The sequence below is a fragment of the Rhinatrema bivittatum genome, chromosome 11 (assembly GCF_901001135.1).
Source record: "Rhinatrema bivittatum chromosome 11, aRhiBiv1.1, whole genome shotgun sequence".
In the NCBI taxonomy this organism is placed as follows: domain Eukaryota; kingdom Metazoa; phylum Chordata; class Amphibia; order Gymnophiona; family Rhinatrematidae; genus Rhinatrema; species Rhinatrema bivittatum.
In genome coordinates this window covers 36,793,389-36,813,009 of record NC_042625.1, presented here as the reverse complement: position 1 = coordinate 36,813,009, position 19,621 = coordinate 36,793,389, and the positions used below count along the sequence as shown (strand labels likewise).

General features: G+C 42.2%; 1 long non-coding RNA gene across 5 annotated transcripts in view; it reads right to left on the bottom strand.

Annotated features, from left to right (window-relative positions):
* The window catches only part of LOC115073117, a 114,739-nt gene that overhangs the window by 47,107 nt on the left and 48,011 nt on the right, over window positions 1-19,621 (bottom strand). For 4 of the 5 annotated variants that reach the window (XR_003851931.1, XR_003851930.1, XR_003851933.1 and 1 more), the window contains one exon: window positions 7,672-7,760. The exons of the other annotated variant lie outside the window; for it this stretch is intronic. This is a non-coding gene — a long non-coding RNA (uncharacterized LOC115073117). The remainder of the gene's footprint in view (window positions 1-7,671; window positions 7,761-19,621) is intronic. 5 annotated transcript variants of the gene reach the window in all.

The following is a 19,621-nucleotide window of genomic DNA, read 5'->3' as shown; positions in this document are numbered from 1 at the left end:
AAACCGGACGCCGGCAAAATTGAGCGTATGGTTTTCAAGCCGCGGGCCTATTTCAAATTTTTTTTTTTTTACTTTTTTTTTTTAACTTTCGGGTCCTCCGACTTAATATCGCCATGATATTAAGTCAGAGGCTGCACAGAAAAGCAGTAAAACTGCTTTTCTGTGCACTTCCCCAGCACCTGCAGAAATTAACGCCTACCTTTGGGTAGGCGCTAATTTTTTAAAGTAAAATGTGCGGCTTGGCTGCACATTTTACTTACTGAATCGCACGGGAATACCTAATAGGGCCATCAACATGCATTTGCATGTTGCGGGCGCTATTAGGTTCGAGGGGGTTGGACGCGCGTTTTCGACACGCTATTACCCCTTACTGAATAAGGGGTAAAGCTAGCGTGTCGAAAACGTGCGTCCAATCGCGGGTTAACAGTATCGGCCTGTTAGCTGGGTCATGGCGCTGAGCATGCTCAGCTAGGGTTTCTTTTGCGAGATCGTTGCAGAAGCTGGGACATACGTTCCATAGTAGGTCTCCTGAAAAAAATAAATTAAAAAACGGTTTGATTTTATGGGCCAGACTGTTTCAAGAAATGTGCTCCTGATCTCGGGGTGAGCTTTGTTTGATATAGACGGTAGGGGGGGGGGGGGGGGGGGTCGCCATTATCACAGGAAGTGGAAAGGAGGAAAGCTCAAAAAATATTTTGAGGAATTGCTTTGGGTTCACTGAGAGAGGTGCTAGACACCGGGAACAGGCTTAGGAGTCAAAACGGTGGCAGAACTCAAGCACACAAGGACTGAACACAGAGGGGCCTCTGTTAGCGGAGGAAGGGAGAACAGATCAAGTAAGACCTGTGACAGCAAGGAGGCAGAAGCAAATGATCCTTTTCTATCACCATCTTCTCCATCCCTCTGTTTCTATCTTCAGCATGCCCTTTTAAGTTTATGCAAACCCCAACAGACCTAAACATTCAGCCTTTCTGGAGCATCCTTTAAATGTGATGTGCCGTGTCACTGATTAAGAGAGGACCCTGAGCTACAATTAAGAGTCAGGGTCCTCTCCTGTTTGAAGCTAATAGATGCCTGAGATCGATGTCGGGTCATTTTCTGAAAGTTCCCGGGGTTAAAATGTTTCGGCATTCCTGCCTGAAAGAAAGATCTTTTCCAGAAATGATTCCTCTGTTATAGAATAAGTTGCCATCTAATGTTAGAGAAGAGACTAATTTGCTTAAATTTAGGAAGCCTTTTAAAACCTGCTGCTTGATGAAAGAATGTGTCTAGCAAAGATTTATATTTTATTTTATCATATTTTAATTTTACTTTAATTTTTGTATATGTCTAAATAATTGTTTGAATTATGTTGTAAATGGCTTAGGAAGATTTTTTTTTCTGTTAGGCGATAAATGATTTTAAAGTAAATAAATAAATAAATGCTGCCATATGGAGGACTGGGTTTGATACTCCATGTCAGATCTTCTGTTCCGAGGGTCACCGCCTGGGGCTGGGAATGCTGTGCAGGCAAAGCCCTTTGCAGTCCGTTGGAGGGAGGAATTGCTGCTCATCACACAGCAGCATCAAACGTTAACCTCTCAATTTTCCCTGCAGTTGGTACATTCAGGGCAGGAGATTTTAGGGTTCCCCTAGCTCCTATCACTGCTTAGCATTTCTGTAGTGCTATTAGATGTACCTGGCACTGTACGGGTACATAAAATGGAGACTCTCTTCTCCATGGAGCTTGCAATCTATTTGAGACACACAAAGAAGATAAATCATTTTTAGTAATCACTTAAGTATTACGGTGAAAATATATTTAGTGTGAGAGGAACATGTTCAGGAAGAGTCAAAGATGTAAGATTTTAAGCGGGACTCGATCACAACCAGAGTTGGAGTAAGACTCACCATCTCAAGAAGGCCGTGCCAGGCACACGGCGTCACGAGAGAGAGAGAACATGCAGAGAGCGGAATTATCATTGAAGGAGAAAGGCACAGATAGGAGAAGCTTGCCCAACAAACGGAGGTCACGAAGGAGGACGTAAGGGGAGCCATGACTTTTAATGTTCTAACACAAGTTATCTGCTAGTCCTTAGCTCCAAAATAAAATATTGTATTTACTTATGATGACATTTCACCATATTAGAGAGTTTAAGGATTGCCTCAAAACAAGGCCAACTGGTCTTCAGACTCGGTATTTGCAAATACCACCTGGCGCCCTTTAGGTAGGTTCCTGTTATTGGGCTTATTAATGACAGCCTGGTTACAGCCCGTTGAAGTACTGGAAATACAACAGGGAATGCAAAAGAGAGGACGGTTTCCACTGTTGGCCTGTTTTATAACATCAAGAGGATGTGTGAGGATTTATGCTGTCCTGCCAGAAACCACCATGTGGATTTTGTTCAATTATTTACATAACAAAGCAATACGATATTCTGACAAAACTGCTATTTTCCACTCCATTTCCTCAGCACAGTTTTATCCCTACGTGAATAGCATTCCTGACCGGGTGATCTAAATCTACCAGGCACTACTGCTACAGGGTGGTCCAACCAGTACAGTCTCGTGGCTCTCTCTAAATTTTCATCTTCTAAAGAAAAGATTGGAAGAAGTGTCCATCAGACAAGATATGTCTGTATTATAGCAACATGAATGCTCTGTCTTAGAAGGCATATTAAGCTAGAGAAATATAGAGTCCTTCTTCAGCACACAATGAGCTGCTCCAAACACTGCTGCCTCTCTACCCCTCTACTTCTCAGCCTCTGCATCATCCAGATGTACATGGCATTGATTGGCCATGACCCTGTAAGACACTCCAGCATATATGATAATGGTGTCATGTCAATGCTATAGAATGGCATCGTCAAACAAGAGGAGTTGGCCCTGGCTCTTTGCTTGATAAGGAGAAGTGGTACCATCCTTGCAGGAAAGCGCACCTTATGATTCCTTCATTTAAGGTTGTATGGGGAAACAGATAAGATCGAGGACTTGTTTGTTATTGGCCCCTTCTCTGTAGAATAAGTTGCTCATAGAAGATTCAACAAGAAAGCGGGTTATTTAGGATTTTGAAAAAGGCTTAAGTTTAAGGCTTTTTCCCTAGATGAGTGCAGAGTAGAGTGGTTAGAACATCATTAGCGGGCTTTAATGGGTGGGGTAATGGCCTGAAATGAAGTTACACCATTTCTTTGCAGGCACAAGAGGCAGAGCAGCAGGGATGCTCTCCTCCAGCCCCTCCCCTCCAGGCAGCCTGCAGGGGAGAGGAGAAGAGGAGGTGAGCCTGGAGCAGCCACTCCACTCTCTAATTCAGCCCTTCCACCACCCGCCCACACCCATTAGTCTGCCTTGTGCCTCTTGTTCTGCAGGAAACAGGAGGTGAGTGTGTGATCCTGAGCAGACCCTGCAGCACAAAGAACAGACCCAAAAGGGGGTTGAAGTAGGACAGCAGTAATGCCAAGCCCTCAACCCTGGCCACTGTGCTATTGCTCACAAGTTGCAAACTTCTAATTCAGCTCGCTTTTGTGTTTGTTACGCAGGACTTAAGTTCTGGTGAAATGAGCTAGAATGCTTTTCTGCCACCTTTTTATCAGGGCCTGAAGAAGTGGAGCAGAGCCAATGGTGCGAATTAATACTGGTGGACAAAGGACGGCTGAGGGTTGAGCTGTGGTTGGGGGCTGGGGATGGAGGATGGAGGGTGACCAGGGGGGAGGGAGTTCACATCGGGTCCTGGCCCCATCCCCTGGCACAGGTCACACCTGGCCCTGGCCTTGCTCTCTGCCGCCCCTCCTTTTTGTCTGCAAATTAAGCCCCGATCATTAGGACGAGCAAAGTTTATCCCTGAGATGTTGGCTGACAATCATTGTGCTGTCTTATTCGTATGTTTTAGTTTTGCACTAGTTTAGTTGTATGTGATTTTTGTTTTCACATAATTTTCAGTATTTTACATTCTGTATTTTATTCGATTGTACACTGCTTTGATTGGTCCTCAGACCTGAAGGCAGAATATAAAACAATTTAAAATATAAAAAAAATTAAACATTTAAAATATTGCCAGTAAAATATTGCCCACCAAAGCAAAAGCACTAGTAAAAACATTTAGTAAGATTTTGGTTGACAAAACCCAAATTCCCCTTTTTGATACGGTTATTATTTTGTCTCTGAAGAGATGATAGCGTTTATCGGTTTTTGGGAGCTCTTCTTACCCCACCATTCCCACTGTTATACTGCTAAGTAAAGCAGGGTGCTGTGGGTCCTAACCCTCATCGGAAAACTCCATGCAGGCAGCACGTAAAGAGGTTTTGGAGCATGGACTCCTTGTCATCGTCAAGTGCCGTCTTTCATATAAAGATTAGCAACTGTGGAGAGCTGGTTCTCGCCGTGCTCGGCTTTCCTCTTTACTTCAGCCATGTTTTCAGATCATGATCGCTCCTTGATGGCATCAGGGATGGTGCTTCTGTAAGGCAAACTAGGAGGTCACCTAGGGCAGCAAAGTCCCACCAGCATGAGGTCCAGAGGGAGGCTGTGCCAAAGGCAATGTTGCCAAAGAAGAACGCGCAGTGCTGGAGCCACTGCCGCCGGTAAGAGGGGGCACCATGCTTGGAAGTAAGTTGGAGGAAGGGAGAGCATGACCAAAATTTGCCTAGGGTGCCAAATACTCTTGCACTAGCTGTGGATGTCATCACTGCAGACCTCTCTCTCCTGCCCTGTGTCATGCTCTCCAGTCCAACGTGGATTTAGGGAAAGAGAAACCTTTAACGTAAAGGTGACGGTTACCATAAAAGCCATGTAACTTTTATTGCGTAAAATCTGAGACAAAAAATGTATTCGGAGGAAAAGGATAACGCCAAATTAAGGACACAACAGAGCCAAGGCATAGGAAAGCCAACAGGTAGAAGAATCTGGCTGGGATCGCCACTATAAAACACAGTACGGAACTTGGGTTTCTTAATGTCCATCATTAGCAGTTTTATAGACTTTCTTTTGGTTTTCCTCACTCTGTTGCCCCATTTGTCCTAAAACCTCCCATCATTTTTCAGCCTCTCTTACAGTTATTCTTTTTTAAAATATTTTGAATGATCATCTCCAGCTCTCTTTTTTTTTTTATATTTAATCAGAACAGTGATACAGTTTTCCTGTTTGGCAGATCACTAAAAGGTTTGCAGATGTGGTGCACATACATGGATAATTAATGGTATGTACCCGCGGGGCAGAACTTGCTACACTGACTGAATGATAAAGCTTTCTGAACTCTGCGCCCTTGGATTGCACTGCTCTGCTTTACAAGAATGCATTTCTTTGATTTGCCAGTGCACGTTCCCCCAGGGTATATCCAGTTGGAGCCAATGAAACTTTTAGATGGTATATTATTTTACAGATAATGAAATAAGAGCACAGCATGCACCTAAATCTTTACAGATAGCCAAAATCAGCAGAGATGTACAGAGAAAAAGCAGTGAGAAGAAAGTTATTTGCCCCACTTTTCAAAAGGATGATTCCAGTTCTACATCTCCAACACAAACGTCTTTTGAAACCAGGACCCAATAAGTTTGGCTCCTTCCTTCAAGTTTCCAGGCCATGCACTGAAGCGACGTGAGTCTCAGCAGAGTTCCTGCATGGCCCAGACCTGAGCGGTGATAAGCTGGGCCTGACATTTCAGCACACTGGGGTTTTAGCTTGACCCCCTTTCTCCATGATGACATCAGCAGTTGAAGCATGCTTAGAAGTGTCCCCTCACCTTATTCATTGGAAAAGGGGGTGCCATGTCCATAAAAGGAACAATTAGGAGATGAGTGTATAATGTGCTGGATAGTGTAGTCCACAACCAAGAGCACGATCAGGCTAGTAGGCACTGGAATAACACTGTTGCATGCTTTTGCTGGGATACACAGCTCCCATCTGATACTAAGTTTGGTCTTGGTATGCAATTTGATTCATTACCTCTCAAATGTGAATATGTTTGTTTGCGAAAACCTTAGTGTGACAGAATGTTGCTCGCTCATAGGGACATAGGGATTAATAATGAATATTATTATACTAGGGCTGATGAGTAAAGGTGGCCGGTGCCATCTTTAAAGATGGCGCCGGCCAGCCAGTGCTCCTACCATGTGACAGTGGCCGGCCAATGGCACGGATACCCTGTCACATGGTAAGGGCAAAGGTGCATCGGCACCATTTTATTTTTAGAACAGCTGATGCCTGGGAACAGGAAATCTCTTCCTGAGGCCCCCCTGGATCTCTCCTCTCCCCGAGGCCCCCTGGATCTCTCCCTGAGGCCCCCCCTGGACCACCAGGTAATTTTAAAAGGTTTTGGGGGGGTTGGGGGGGGGGGGCGATTTAAAGGGTCGGGTGGGGTTTTTTTTTTTTTTTTTTTAGCGGCGCGGGCCTCACTTTAAAAAAAAGGGTCGGGAGGGTGGGGGGGGTCGATTTAAAGGGTCGGGTTTTTGTTTTTTTTTTAATCGGGCCATCGGCGCCATTTTAATTAGTGGCAGCCAAAATGGCACGAGAACGGGATATCGCGCCGGGACCCCCCCCCCCCCCCACTGGACCACCAGGTAACTTAACATTTTGGGGGGGTTCGGGAGGGTGGGGGAGGGTAAGGAATTGGTTTTAAAGGGTCGGGGTGGGTTTAGGGGTTTTTTGGTGTGCTGGTTTTCTCGTGCCCTATTTAACGATACAATACAAATGCCCCTGACGATAAATCGGGGGCATTTGTATTGTATCGTGCACTCTAACGATTTTGGACGATTTTAAAATTATCTGACGATAATTTTAATCGTTCAAAAACGATTCACATCCCTACTGTTTAGTGGACCCTTGGGCCAACCTGCTGGAGACTGGGAAAGGAGGTCAATGTCTCTGGTACACCGCAGGCCGGGAGGCAGATTTTCAGGCGGGACGAGATGCTCTTCACCCTGGAAGCTGGTACTCCCCCGGGAGGAGCCCGTAGGAGCCCAACTGCTGGGACTTAGGTGGCTTCACCCTTGGAAGCCGAAGCCCCCCCCCGGGAGGAGCCCGTAGGGGCCCAGCCGCTGGGACTTCGGTGGGTTGTGGATCAAGACAGGTAATTGGAACCAGACTAGGACAATAGCAATACTGTAACTGGGCTCAGGTTCTGGAACAAGGCAGGAACTGTAGCAAGACTTGGGTACTGGAACCAGGCAGGAACTGTAGCAGGAACTAAGCAGGTACTGTAGCAGGCAGGCAGGAACCAAGCAGGTACTGTAGCAGGCAGGCAGAAACCAAGCAGGTACTGTAGCAGGCAGGAACTGTAGCAGGAACTAAGCAGGTACTGTAGCAGGCAGGCAGGAACCAAGCAGGTACTGTAGCAGGCAGGTACTGTAGCAAGAACGGACTGACGAAGCAAGGTGAGTCACTCCGGGGCACAGCGCAACAGGAAACGCGGCCGGCTTATCAAGGCCGCGGCATCTGATGTCAGGAGTTGGGCGGAGTCACCTTTGGCGGGAAACGGCCTAGAAAAGCGCCCAAGTGACACGCACGCGTGCCTAGGAGCCGGGCATCCATGGGAGACCTTGCAGCGGCGCAGCCCCAGCGGGGACGCTGCCAAACAGGCCGCAAACCAGGCTTCTGGAAGCGTGAGCAGGTCTGAGAGCCCGGAGGTAAGGGCCTGGCCGCGGTGCTTACTATAAACTTCATATACACAGGCGATTGCATCCTTATTTGAAAGACACTGACCTTAAAACTGTAATCCTCTCCCTGGTCATGTCATCAATTGATTATTGTAACTCGCTGTATTGGGTCTGACTCAAAACTCTATACGGGCTCTGCAATAAATTCAAAATTCTGCAGTTAGAACCATTGAACGAATAGCAAGCCATCAACACATAACTCCATATTTGATGAAACATCATTGGTTGCCCATATTATGATGAGTGAAGTTTAAACTGCTCATGTTCGTTTTTAAAGGAATCAAGGGAATTGCCCCACACAGTTTTAATGCTGCCTTGAAATTATACCGTCCAGCGAGATCATTCAGATCAGCTTCCCAAATACTTCTATATATTCCATCTTTTAAAGTAGTTTGCCTAGACCAGAGGTTCCCAAACCTGACCTGACCTGAGGGACCCCCAGCCAGTCAGGTTTTCAGGATCTCCGCAATGAATATGAATGAGATAAAATTTGCATTCTATGGAGGCAGTACATGCACATTTTATCTCCTGCATATTCATTGCGGAGATCCTGAAAACCTGACTGACAGGTTTAGGAACCACTGACCTAGCCAAATCTTGAGATCACCTTTTCTATATACAGGGCTCTAGATAATGGAACACATTACTGCAGCAGTTGAAAGGAGAAGATGTTTTAATCAGGTTTAGAAAGATGCTGAAGGCCTTCCTGTTCCAGCAAGTGTTTAACCTTTTAGTGAGTAGTAACTGCAGGAGTCTTAAGCATCTGATGTTATTTTAATGGGTTATTTTATTTGTTTTATTTTTATTGCCGGTTATAATTTGTTTTATTGCTTGTTTTATTTGTCTGATGTTTTATTTTGGTATTAGTATTTGACTGACTGTGAATGTTTTTTATGTAAACCACCTAGGAATGTTGATAGGTGGTTTATACATTTTAAATAAATAAATACTCTCGTGGCCCTAAGGATTGTGGCTCTTGGTAAATGAGGTCAATAGTTTGCATAATTTCCAACTGGAGCTTTCCTTGGAAAGTTTGTGTTTGTGAACAAGCAGCACTGCTGAAGCTGGAAGTATTGTTTCATGCATGGATCCACAAAAAAGTGTACTTTATTATATTTTTTATTTTGCAAGTAACTCACAAACATGAATGCTTCGGTTTATCATGCTTTTTCAATCTCAGCATGAAAATGTTCACCCTCCTCCAAGCCCAGGAGGAGGATGCAGTTTGCTGCAGCGTGGTTATCAGAATACAAATGGTCCTCAGTCAAGACATTCGAGTTACGACGATTCAAAGTTACTGCATCTTTCAATTGGCAGCAGTTATTTAGCTTTACAACCTACAAGTGCCTCTCAGTGGGTCACATGGTGCACTGATTACTGTGAAGCCTAGCAAGGTGACATCAGCAGGAAGCATTCTGGGGACTTCCTCTCCTGCAAACAATGTCAGGGCAACGTTCTGTGGCAATACCTTGCCTCTTCGGACATAAAAACAATTCAGTGCTTTTGAATTTGTCTGTGCTAGTCACAGTCCTATATTTAACTAAATAAATAAATGCCTGGCCCCTGATTATAGAACCTGGAACATGCTGCTATAACGTTGCTTGCTGAGTTGTTGTGCATGTTTCAAGTTTAGTCATATTGCTGATCTATTTCATTTAGTCCTTACTGTTCATCTCCTGAACGTGCTACTGTCTCCAAGTTCAGTTCTTTGATTAGTTGTAAGTTTAATCCTCTTGAATGTGCTGCTACAAATTACTGGTTTACAAAGATGCTGTGCATTTATTCAAGCCTAATCCAGCTGGTGATTTATTCCAAGTTGAGTCTTACTCTACATCTTTCTCCTTGAGACTAGATTATTAGAATTGGTAGGCTGCAATATCTATTGGTCTCTGACTAAACGTTACTGTTCTAATATGTTGTACCCCACCCTTGGATGACATTCTTATTCAAAAAGGCAGGTGATAAATGAAGTTATTTTGGTGAAAATAGAACATCGAGCCTTAGGTTGGCACCAGCCCCCCCCCCCCCGTTTATAACATTGGCCATATGGGTCAATCAGTTTGAAGTTATGTTTCAAAGTAAGCTGCACTTTTCAAGAACCATTTGAGTCTTAAGTTCATGGACTTTCTACACGGTTTCCCAATAGATGCTCTGATTTTGACAGTGTATTCTCCCATTTCAAGTGTTTTGCACACAAATTCCTGCGTTGTTACATTTTGACCTCTATACTTTCTGGAAGCTCTTATGATTATCTGTGTATGAGTTTCTTTCTCAAGTAATTTGCACAGTTCTGGTGTAATACTAATTAAAATCTCCCTTTGACTCCAAAAGAATTTGGTGGAACCTCATGTTCTTCAGAAGTGGTAAGTCTGTCTATACTATAAAATGTCTAAAACTAGGAAGTTTAGTTTTCTTCTCATGAGTAAACCCTTATGATTGTACATTTATGGTCAACAGCATTGTAGCAGCCCAACTGGATCATTTTATTAGAGGCTGAAGTTTATAAAGTCATTTCTGATTTAATAGCTATTTTATAGTAAGTTAATCTTAACTTAAAAAGAATGTTTCAAGATGAGATACCTGTCAATTGCAAAGAAAGGAAAGCAGACATCTGGTAGTAATTGAATTATAGGAGGAAGAGACAGAAAACCATAAAGCAAGCACACAAAAATTCCATTTACTTTTAACTAGCTTAATTATTTTAGTAAGCTGGACATAGACTTAAAATGGAAGACTAGATGTTATTTTGTTCAGTTGGTTCATAGATGATTTATCTCTGTGCATCAGACAAAGCCGATTATGAGCTGATATTCTTCTATCTACAGCATGTGCAATACCCTCTCTTTCTCTGGTTTCTTGGGTGTATAGGGTGGTCTCATAGAGAAACAGATTTTTATATTTTAGACGATGCATTTTTTAATGCACTTCCTAGAAAACTATAGGGGGAAGCACCAACATTTTCTTTTTAGTTTGTTTTTTATAATTCCTCTTTCATTTCATTTGTTTTTCACCCTCATTCCTCTCCAGTTCATCCACCACCTTCCACCAGGTGCTCCAAACCCCCTACCCAAAACGTGCAGGTATAAGAGAAGTCACATCTAGACTTTCTGTGATTTGATTAGCAGGTTTATGTGTGCGTACTCTGTTTTCTAAGATAGGTAAATCTTCCTGCACTTCGAAGCTTCACTCCCAGAATGCCCTGGATACGCCCTCTTTGTATATGCATGCTTTTTGTGCAGCAGCAACAGTAGTTATTTATATTCTGTGCATATTCCAAATGGTCAAGGCACATGACATAAGAACATAACATAAGGCTTGCCATACTGAGTCAGACCAAGGGTCCATCAAGCCAAGTATCCTGTTTGCAACAGTGGCCAAGCCAAGTCACAGGTGCCTGGCAGGATCCCAAGGGGTAGATAAATTCCAAGTACTTAGCCCAAGAATAAGCAGTGGATTTCTGCAATTCTCCCTTAATTGTTAATGGACTTTTCCTCCACGAACTTATCCAAACCTTTTTTTAAACACAGCTACACTAATAGCTTTCACCACATCCTTTGACAATGAATTTCAGTGCTTAATTATGTGTTGAGTAAAAAGTTTTCTCTTATTAGTTTTGAATGTATTACCCAGTAACTTCATTGTGTGTCCCCTCGTCTTTGTACTTTTCAAAACTGATTAACGTTTACTCATTCCATTCCAATCATTTTATAGACCTCTATCATATCTCCCCTCAGCTATCTCTTTTCCAAGCTGAAGAGTCCCAACCTCTTTAGCCTTTCTTCAGAGGGGAATTGTTCATCTCCTTTATCATCGTAATTGCCCTTCTCTCTACCATTTCTAATTCTGCTATATCTTTCTTGAGATGTGGTGACCAGAAGTGAACACAATACTCAAGATGAGGTCACACCATGGAGCGACACAGAGGCATTATGATATTCTCTGTTTTATTCTACATTCCCTTCCTAATAATCTCTACCATTCTATTTGCTTTCTTGGCTGCTGGCACATACACTGAGCAGAAGATTTCAACAAATTTTCTACAATGACACCTATATTCTTTTCCTGAGTAGTGACTCCTAATGTGGAACCTTGCATTTTGTAGCTACTCTTCCATATGTGCATCACTTTGCATTTGCCTACATTACATTTCATTTGCTATTTGCATGTCCAGTCTCCCAGTTTTGCAGTGTCCTCTTGCAATTTCTCACAATCCTCTTGTGATTTGACAACTTTGAATAATTTTGTCATCTGCAAATTTGATCACCTTTCTTGTTCCCTTTTCCAGGTCATTTATAAATATATTAAAAAGCAGCGATCCCAGAACAGATCCCTGGGGCACTCCACTATTCACCTTTTTCCATTGGGAAATGTTACCGTTCAGCCCTACTCTCTGTTTTCTATCTTTTAACCAATTGGCAGTCCACAATAGGACACAGCCCCCTATCCCATGACTTTTAAATTTCCTAATAAGTCTCTCATGAGAGACTTTGTCAAATGCATTCTGGAAATCCAGATACGCTATATCAACTGGCTCACCTTTATCCACATGTTTATTTACACAAACAAAAAAAATGTAGATTTGTGAGGCAAGATTCCCTTGGCTAAATCCATGTTGGCTTTGTCCAATTAAACTATGCTTATCTATATGTTCAGCAATTTTGTTCTTTATGATAGTTTCTACCATTTTGCCTGGCAAAGACGTCCGATTCGCTAGCCTGTAATTTCCTGGATCACCTCTTGATCCCTTTTTAAAAATTGGCATTACATTGGTAACCCTTCAGTCTTCAGGTACCATAGATGATGTTATTATAGTTTACAAATTTACTATAGCAGGTCTGCAATTTCTTTTCTCAGTTCTTTCAGCGCTCTGGGATGTATACCATCTGATCTGGGTGATTTGCTACTCTTTTTAGTTTGTCAAGCAGGACATTCATAAAATCATAGCATAAATAACATACAATAAAAATACATATTAAAATATTAAACATACAAAACATAAAATATAAAATACATAAAACGATCAACATGCTACCAGCAACTGCCATCTAACAATTAAGACATTATCTGAACACTTAGTCAAAACATCACAAATAAAATACATAAAATGATCAATGTGCCTGCAAAGGCTACCTTCTGAGGAAATAAGATTACATGCACACCTCAACTTGGATTTCTTTACTGCGAATCGCCAAAGGCTTTTCCAAACTAATATCTTTACTGCCGTTTTAATAACAGAAATGCAGGTTAACAATCTGATGGAGTCTGGAAGTTCATTCCGTAAATGAAATGAGTACGTGTACTCCCACCCTTCTGAAAAGTCGCTTACTATGTGCAGAGGCTGCTTACGTGCATCTATCGATTTTACACGTACAATCTTCCAGCTCCTCCCACCCCAAAAAAATCTTTGAAGATGTACTCCTGAGTACAGCCTGACATATTTTATGTAATTGCTAAAGTTAAATTGATTTTGCTAACTCACATTAAAGTTTGTGATTTATATTCATAACCTGGCATACATTGGTTTCTTATGTAAATCAAGTAACTATGCATACAATTCTTGTTTTCATATTTTCATCCCCACCGCACAATTGAAACTGAACTTTTTATTGAGGAACACAAATAGGCAGAAGAGGTGGAAACAGGGCGGGGCCAATTAGAGCATGGTTTAGGCAGGAAGAAAAGTGCCTTGGAAAAACTGGAGAAGGCAGCTGATGAGAGGGAGCCAGGAATGGCCGTGGTCTGGCTGGATGGAGTCCACATAAGCTGAGGTCTTACTTAGGAGGATAATGGGTGGTAATTTTGGTGTAACATTTCTGCATGGAGTAGTCCTGCAGGAGCAACAGTTTCAACTCTCAACACCTTGCTGGGCAGACTGGATGGATGTTTTTAGTCTTTGTCTGCCATTTACTACATTACCTGATGAACATTTTTTCCTTCCGCACACTAAGCAAGAATACAAATAAATATCTTTTCCATATATTTCAGTCAAAAACCAATGCATACACAGTTGCTTGCTAATCATAATTCCCCCTGCACTACCCCCACCCCAGACCTCTCTCAAATCTAAACAAAACCCCTTAACTCTGCGGTACCTTATAAAGTTCCCACTTCCCTCTCCCCTTTGTCCTCCAATTAATAATCCTTGGCACTGCAGCCCAAACTTATGTTATTTATAGATCATTGAGGATTTCATTACGAGCCCTTGGTGCAAGCTGCTGTAAATGTGGCTCTCAGGTTGCCAGAAGGTGTGTTTGATGCCAAAAATCATTTCCAATCCCAAGGCTTTCCATCACCTTGGGATTGGAAATGGTTTTTGTCATAGTCTAGTGCTTTTTATAGTGGTTAGAGCAGCAGGCTGTGAATCAAGTAAGCCAGGGTCCAAATCCCACTGCCACTCCTTGTGACCTTGGGCAAGTCACTTGACTGTCCATTGCCTCAGAAACCTTAGATTATGAGCCCTCTGGGGCCAGGGACATAACTACAATACCTGAATAGAATCTGCTTTTAAGTACCTGAAAAAGCAGAATATAAAAGAGTATCCTTTAAAAAAAATATTATGCAACATATTGCGCCAAAGCCATAAGGATGGAGAATCAACTTCCCTGCAGGCTTTGCCATCACCTTTTTCCCCCACTAGAAAGCCCTTCCTAACAAATCACCTTTGCCTTTGATTGGCAGCTCTGACACATCATCAAAAAGCACTGCCGCAACTTGTTGGTGGATCTTTTGACTAATTATTTTTCTCAGATAATATATCTCTTTCTCCCAGAATCTTTTCATTTGCCAGAATAAATGCCCCAAAACCCCCTGCTCTGTTTTACATTTTATACATCTGACAATATTATTTTGGCTCTAAACGCCCTAAGTGGAGATACAAAAGCTCTCAGTAGAAACTTGTATTGTGCTTCGCATAAGGACTATATTACCTGATAGTTCTTTAAAAACATAAGAACATAAGAAATTGTCATGCTGGGTCAGACCAAGGGTCCATCAAGCCCAGCATCCTGTTTCCAACAGAGGCCAAACCAGGCCACAAGAACCTGGCAATTACCCAAACACCAAGAAGATCCCATGCTACTGATGCAATTAATAGCAGTGGCTATTCCCTAAGTAAACTTGATTAATAGCCGTTAATGGACTTCTCCTCCAATAACTTATCCAAACCTTTTTTGAACCCAGCTACACTAACTGCACTAACCACAACCTCTGGCAACAAATTCCAGAGCTTTATTGTGCATTGAGTGAAAAAGAATTTTCTCCGATTAGTCTTAAATGTGCTACTTGCTAACTTCATGGAGTGCCCCCTACTCCTATTATTCGAAAGTGTAAATAACTGAGTCACATCTACTCCTTCAAGACTTCTCATGATCTTAAAGACCTCTATCATATCCCCCCTTTAATTCTATTAAAACATTTTTGCAGAGTTGCAGCCATAAGATTCACAGCCATCTCTTTTTTTTTCCCATCTTTCCAGCAACTTCTCATTTGGTGTGTTCCCTCCAATTTCTTTCTGGCCTTATGCTGTCCAGAGAGAGGGTGAGCTCCTCCAGTTCCTCCACCTGAGAGAACTGTGTCAAATCAGCCCCTGGACTATGATTTAAGAACCGCGTGACTAAAGACTCCACATAATGCCTCAATTGTAGCTGCGTAAAAAAAAAGTCTTTATTATCTAAATCATATTGCTCGTTAAGGCTCTGAAAGTCCCACATTACTACTTCTTCATTAGTCACAGGGAAAAATTGCCTTCTTTAAAAGCACACGTGCCATTTTCCATCCCTCTCCCACTGCCGCTCAACCACCCACATAGCGGAGCTGGCGCAAATGATGTGGGAGGCTCTAACATGCCTACCATGCGTGAATTCTCAAGGGGAAAGTACCTGCAGGGTTTCCTGTTGAAAAATCTGGAAGAAGTACATGTGTTAAAACCAGTCACGTTTGTGAGCTGTTTGAAAAATGCCCCCTCCATCTGGAAATGTTAGGGGGAAAAAAAAAGCAAAGCGTGGCTTTCAATACAGGTACGAGTGAGTCTCTACCAAAGTACATGAGGTTGATGATAAGACTGAGAATGAATAATCTTTGTGTTATGACTTCTTGTGGTTTTTCAGATGTGAAAAGGCCTACTGACTGGACATATCACATGAGGCACTTTAGGGGACATCTAAGGGGGCCGCAATCACACCACATTCACCCATCAGAGAAAATAACCACAAATTGATCCCAGGCAGTTGGTTTTATTAAATGGTTTGGTTATACTAACAATGCAATAAGAAATGATGCTTATGTAGGTGATAACACAAATAATACTGTGTAGTACATTCATAGTTAAATCTGCCAAGTGCAGCGGAACACGGTTTGTTCCTCAGTCCATCTGGATGGCTGCTTCTTTCTTCTTCCCCTTCTCCTTTGCTTGGGTCAGTCCTTTTACTGTCAACACATCCAGCCATATAACTTGATTCCCACTCCATCTCCATCTCCCAAAGTTTACAAAACTTGGGAGTCACTATTGGCCCTTCTCTCTCCATGCGCAACCATATAAGAAATATCATGAACTCCTCCTTCTATAAACTACGACTGCTACATTACCTCAAGCCCCTTCTCGAATATGCAGACTTCAGGTCGGTCCTTCAATCCCTTATTTTCTCAGGGATCGATTACTGTAACTCCCTCCTGATGGACCTACCTCTATACACCACGTGCCCTCTTCAGATCATACAAAACTGGGCAGCAAGACTCCTTACCAACACTTCCATGCGTGAACATATTTCTCCTGAACACAGATCTCTTCACTGGCTCCCCACCTCCTACTGAATACAATATAAATTTGCTATGATCATCCATTTCTCAATCCATAACTTACTCTTCATAGCTTGTCTCAACAATAAAAATCCACTCCCCCTCCTGACAACTCAGATCATCTAACCAGATGCTACTAGTCTCTCCATCTACAAAGCTTACCCATTTCGAGGAAACCTGACAATGTGCATTCTTCTCTGCTGGACCACTCCTATGGAACAGCCTACCTAAGACAATAAGATGTCTCCGAGAAAGATCTTTCTTCAAAAAAGCTCTAAAAACTTTCCTCTTCAAGACAGCATTCCCCAACCTAGATGACAATGGACTATCCCCATCTCATCCCCCTTCAGTTGATGCTACCTACTCTTCTAGTCCCCTCTCCGCTAACCCCTAGTACTACTGAACTCACTTCCTCGATAGTTGTCTGTTCTCTCCCTTCCTTAAATTTTGTATCACCTTTCCCTCTCTATTGTCTGTATATGTTCTATATTGTACCCCACTCTGAACGTAGAAAGGGTGGGTAATAAGTGCTAATAAATAAATAAATAAATAATTAATGCTTTGCTGTGTTATTGGACTTCCACATAGTAAGGGCTTGTGTCAGAGGCTGGTTAAACAATATCCTTAAATATATGTATCTTTCTGCCAGTTTGTTTCAGAGGTTGGTTACCTTATGACCTCTGTATAGTGTCTTTCTGCTAGCAGAAAGCCATTGTGTGGAGATATGTAAACAGAAGGCGATTGTGTGGGGGGATTAATCTTTTAACATCAGAGATGAGCTTGGCTACAGCTGTGCCAGGGATGAGACTAAGGCCATGCCTCTACATGTCTCTGTATATTCTCAAATTGCTGTGAGGGTGTCTGTGTGGGCTCTGAGTTCAAAGGGTAGCCAGACTGGGGCTAAATAATTTCATTACACCTTGTACATGGTGAGAGAGAGCAGGCATGCCTTGGAAAGCAGGAGGTTCCTTGGGGTGCTCAGGGACCAGAATATTCCTCTATTTTGCACTTGCTTTAATCTGTGCCTGTCCATTAGCTCTTGATAAACACTCTGTACAGCAACGTGCAGCTTTGTCAGCTGTCACAAAGTGAAGACAAACATGGATTTCTTAGCAGGATGCTGTGCTGACAAGGTATGTAGGGTGATCCACTAGACTGCAATCCTTGATAAGTTAATAATAATTGCAGTATGTAATACAAATGCGATGAGCACTGGTAGCTCACATCCCCATAAAGCAGTGAAGGAACCTGCGCTTCTTAAGACTTGACTTGTCAGATGCAATGCAGCAATAGGCTCGGTTTCGTCTTATCAGGGTATGCAGATATGATTTCTCAGGCAAGGCCATTAGGGCTGTGCATCTGGCGGAGTCGGTTTACAAAGCTAGCTCTGAAAAATGAGAATCCAGCTGAGGAGAGACAGGAGTGCGTAACTCCCGGCTCTGCCTCGTGCACCCTACACTAACTTGCCTGACTATATGTTTGATCAATAGCCATGAAGCTGAAGGAAAACCTTCTCATACTTCAAAACAGTAGAGCTTTATTTGCATTTCAGAGGCAGAAATGAGCTTTTGGCATTGTGCAGGCAAAGATCGTATTTCTTGCTGCCAGAAATGCACATTCTCTAAATCAAGAAGTATCAATAAGAATCGTAGAAAACCGGTGATGGCTTAATATCAAAAAGAGGCCTGGTTTTACATCTGGAGAAACTTGAGACGCTCAATAAATTAAAACAAAGACTGCTTTCTTATACAGAATTTGAGCCACACAAAAGACTCTAGAAAGGGGGTAGCTAGAGTTGTAGGGTAGAAAACAGGTTTTGGGAGGCAGGAAGTAAATGGCCAAATAGAAGTTGTCCTCATCTTTTCTGAAAAGATTGGGTTCTGTCATTTCTCTGATTACACTACAACCCCCTAAATGATGAGCTCTTTACTGAGTTTCCTTCGGTCTCTTTTCAATGTCTTGTAAACACTTTTATTTGAACTCTCTGCATTGCTTGTTGTACATCCAGACACTATTCCTAGACAGAAGTGACCCCTAGCGCTGGACAGAACCCTCATATGTGACTACCGACACCCAAAAACCAAGGTCGATGTCTTATTTATAATCATAGGTCCTAATTATAGATGTAGTGCATATTATCCTACTTTAAAAAAAAGTTTTTATATTGCAAATATAACCACAATCATAAGAGTTTAAAAAATTGCAAAACAGGACTTAGCTTAGACTCAAAAGATGAGCTGTTTCTCCAAACAAGATGAAAAAATAGCCTACTGGGAACTTCATTGCGTTTGTGGTATATACGATTCAATGTCCATGAGCATTATATATATATATAGGTTATATGAAGAGACCTGTTTGTAAGCTTCTTATTGAATACTGTAGTTCTTTAAGGCAAGGCAAGGCAAGGCTGGCCAACTCTGGTCCTCAAGAGCCACTCATGGGTCAGGTTTTCAGGATATTTACAATGAATATGCATAAGGCACATTTGCATACAATGGGAAGCAGTGCATGCAAATATACCTCATGCAGATTCATATAGGATATCCTGAAAACCTGACCCGTTTGTGGCTTTTGAATACTGGAGTTGGCCACCCCTGGTTTAAGGACAAATAAAGTTACTGCTGCTAAAATACAACATTGTATAGACCACTCACATACAGCTTACATGGTCGATACTTGAATCTGTTCCTCTCAATTTGCGAGGAGGGGACTCTGAAGCTATACTTTGTAAAAACTCAATTTGGACTCTTTCTTATGATTGGCTCTTAGCCTACGTGGTGATGTTTATATGGTGCCTTTTGCCTTGTAATGCATGACTGTTTGGCATTGACAAGTCTGAGTCAGGGGAAAGTTTCTCTATGTGCCTCGACAAACGTGATTCTGTGGTGGGACTTTTGGACTTTATAAATAGATTTATATTATGGACCCTCATGCTGCAAACTGAACGCTAGTTATGAAGTTCCCCATGGGCTATTTTTTCATCACATTTGGAGTAACATCTCATCTTTTGAGTCCAAGCTACGTACTGTTTCACAATTTTTTAAGTTCTTATTATTGTAGTTATATTTGCAACACATTTTTTTTTCTGAAAAAAATGAGTGCAGGATAATATGCTCTGCACCCATGATTATAAATAAGACATCGGCCTCCTTGGCTTTGGATTTTGATAGTCACGTATAAAGATCCTGTTCAGCGCTAGCGGT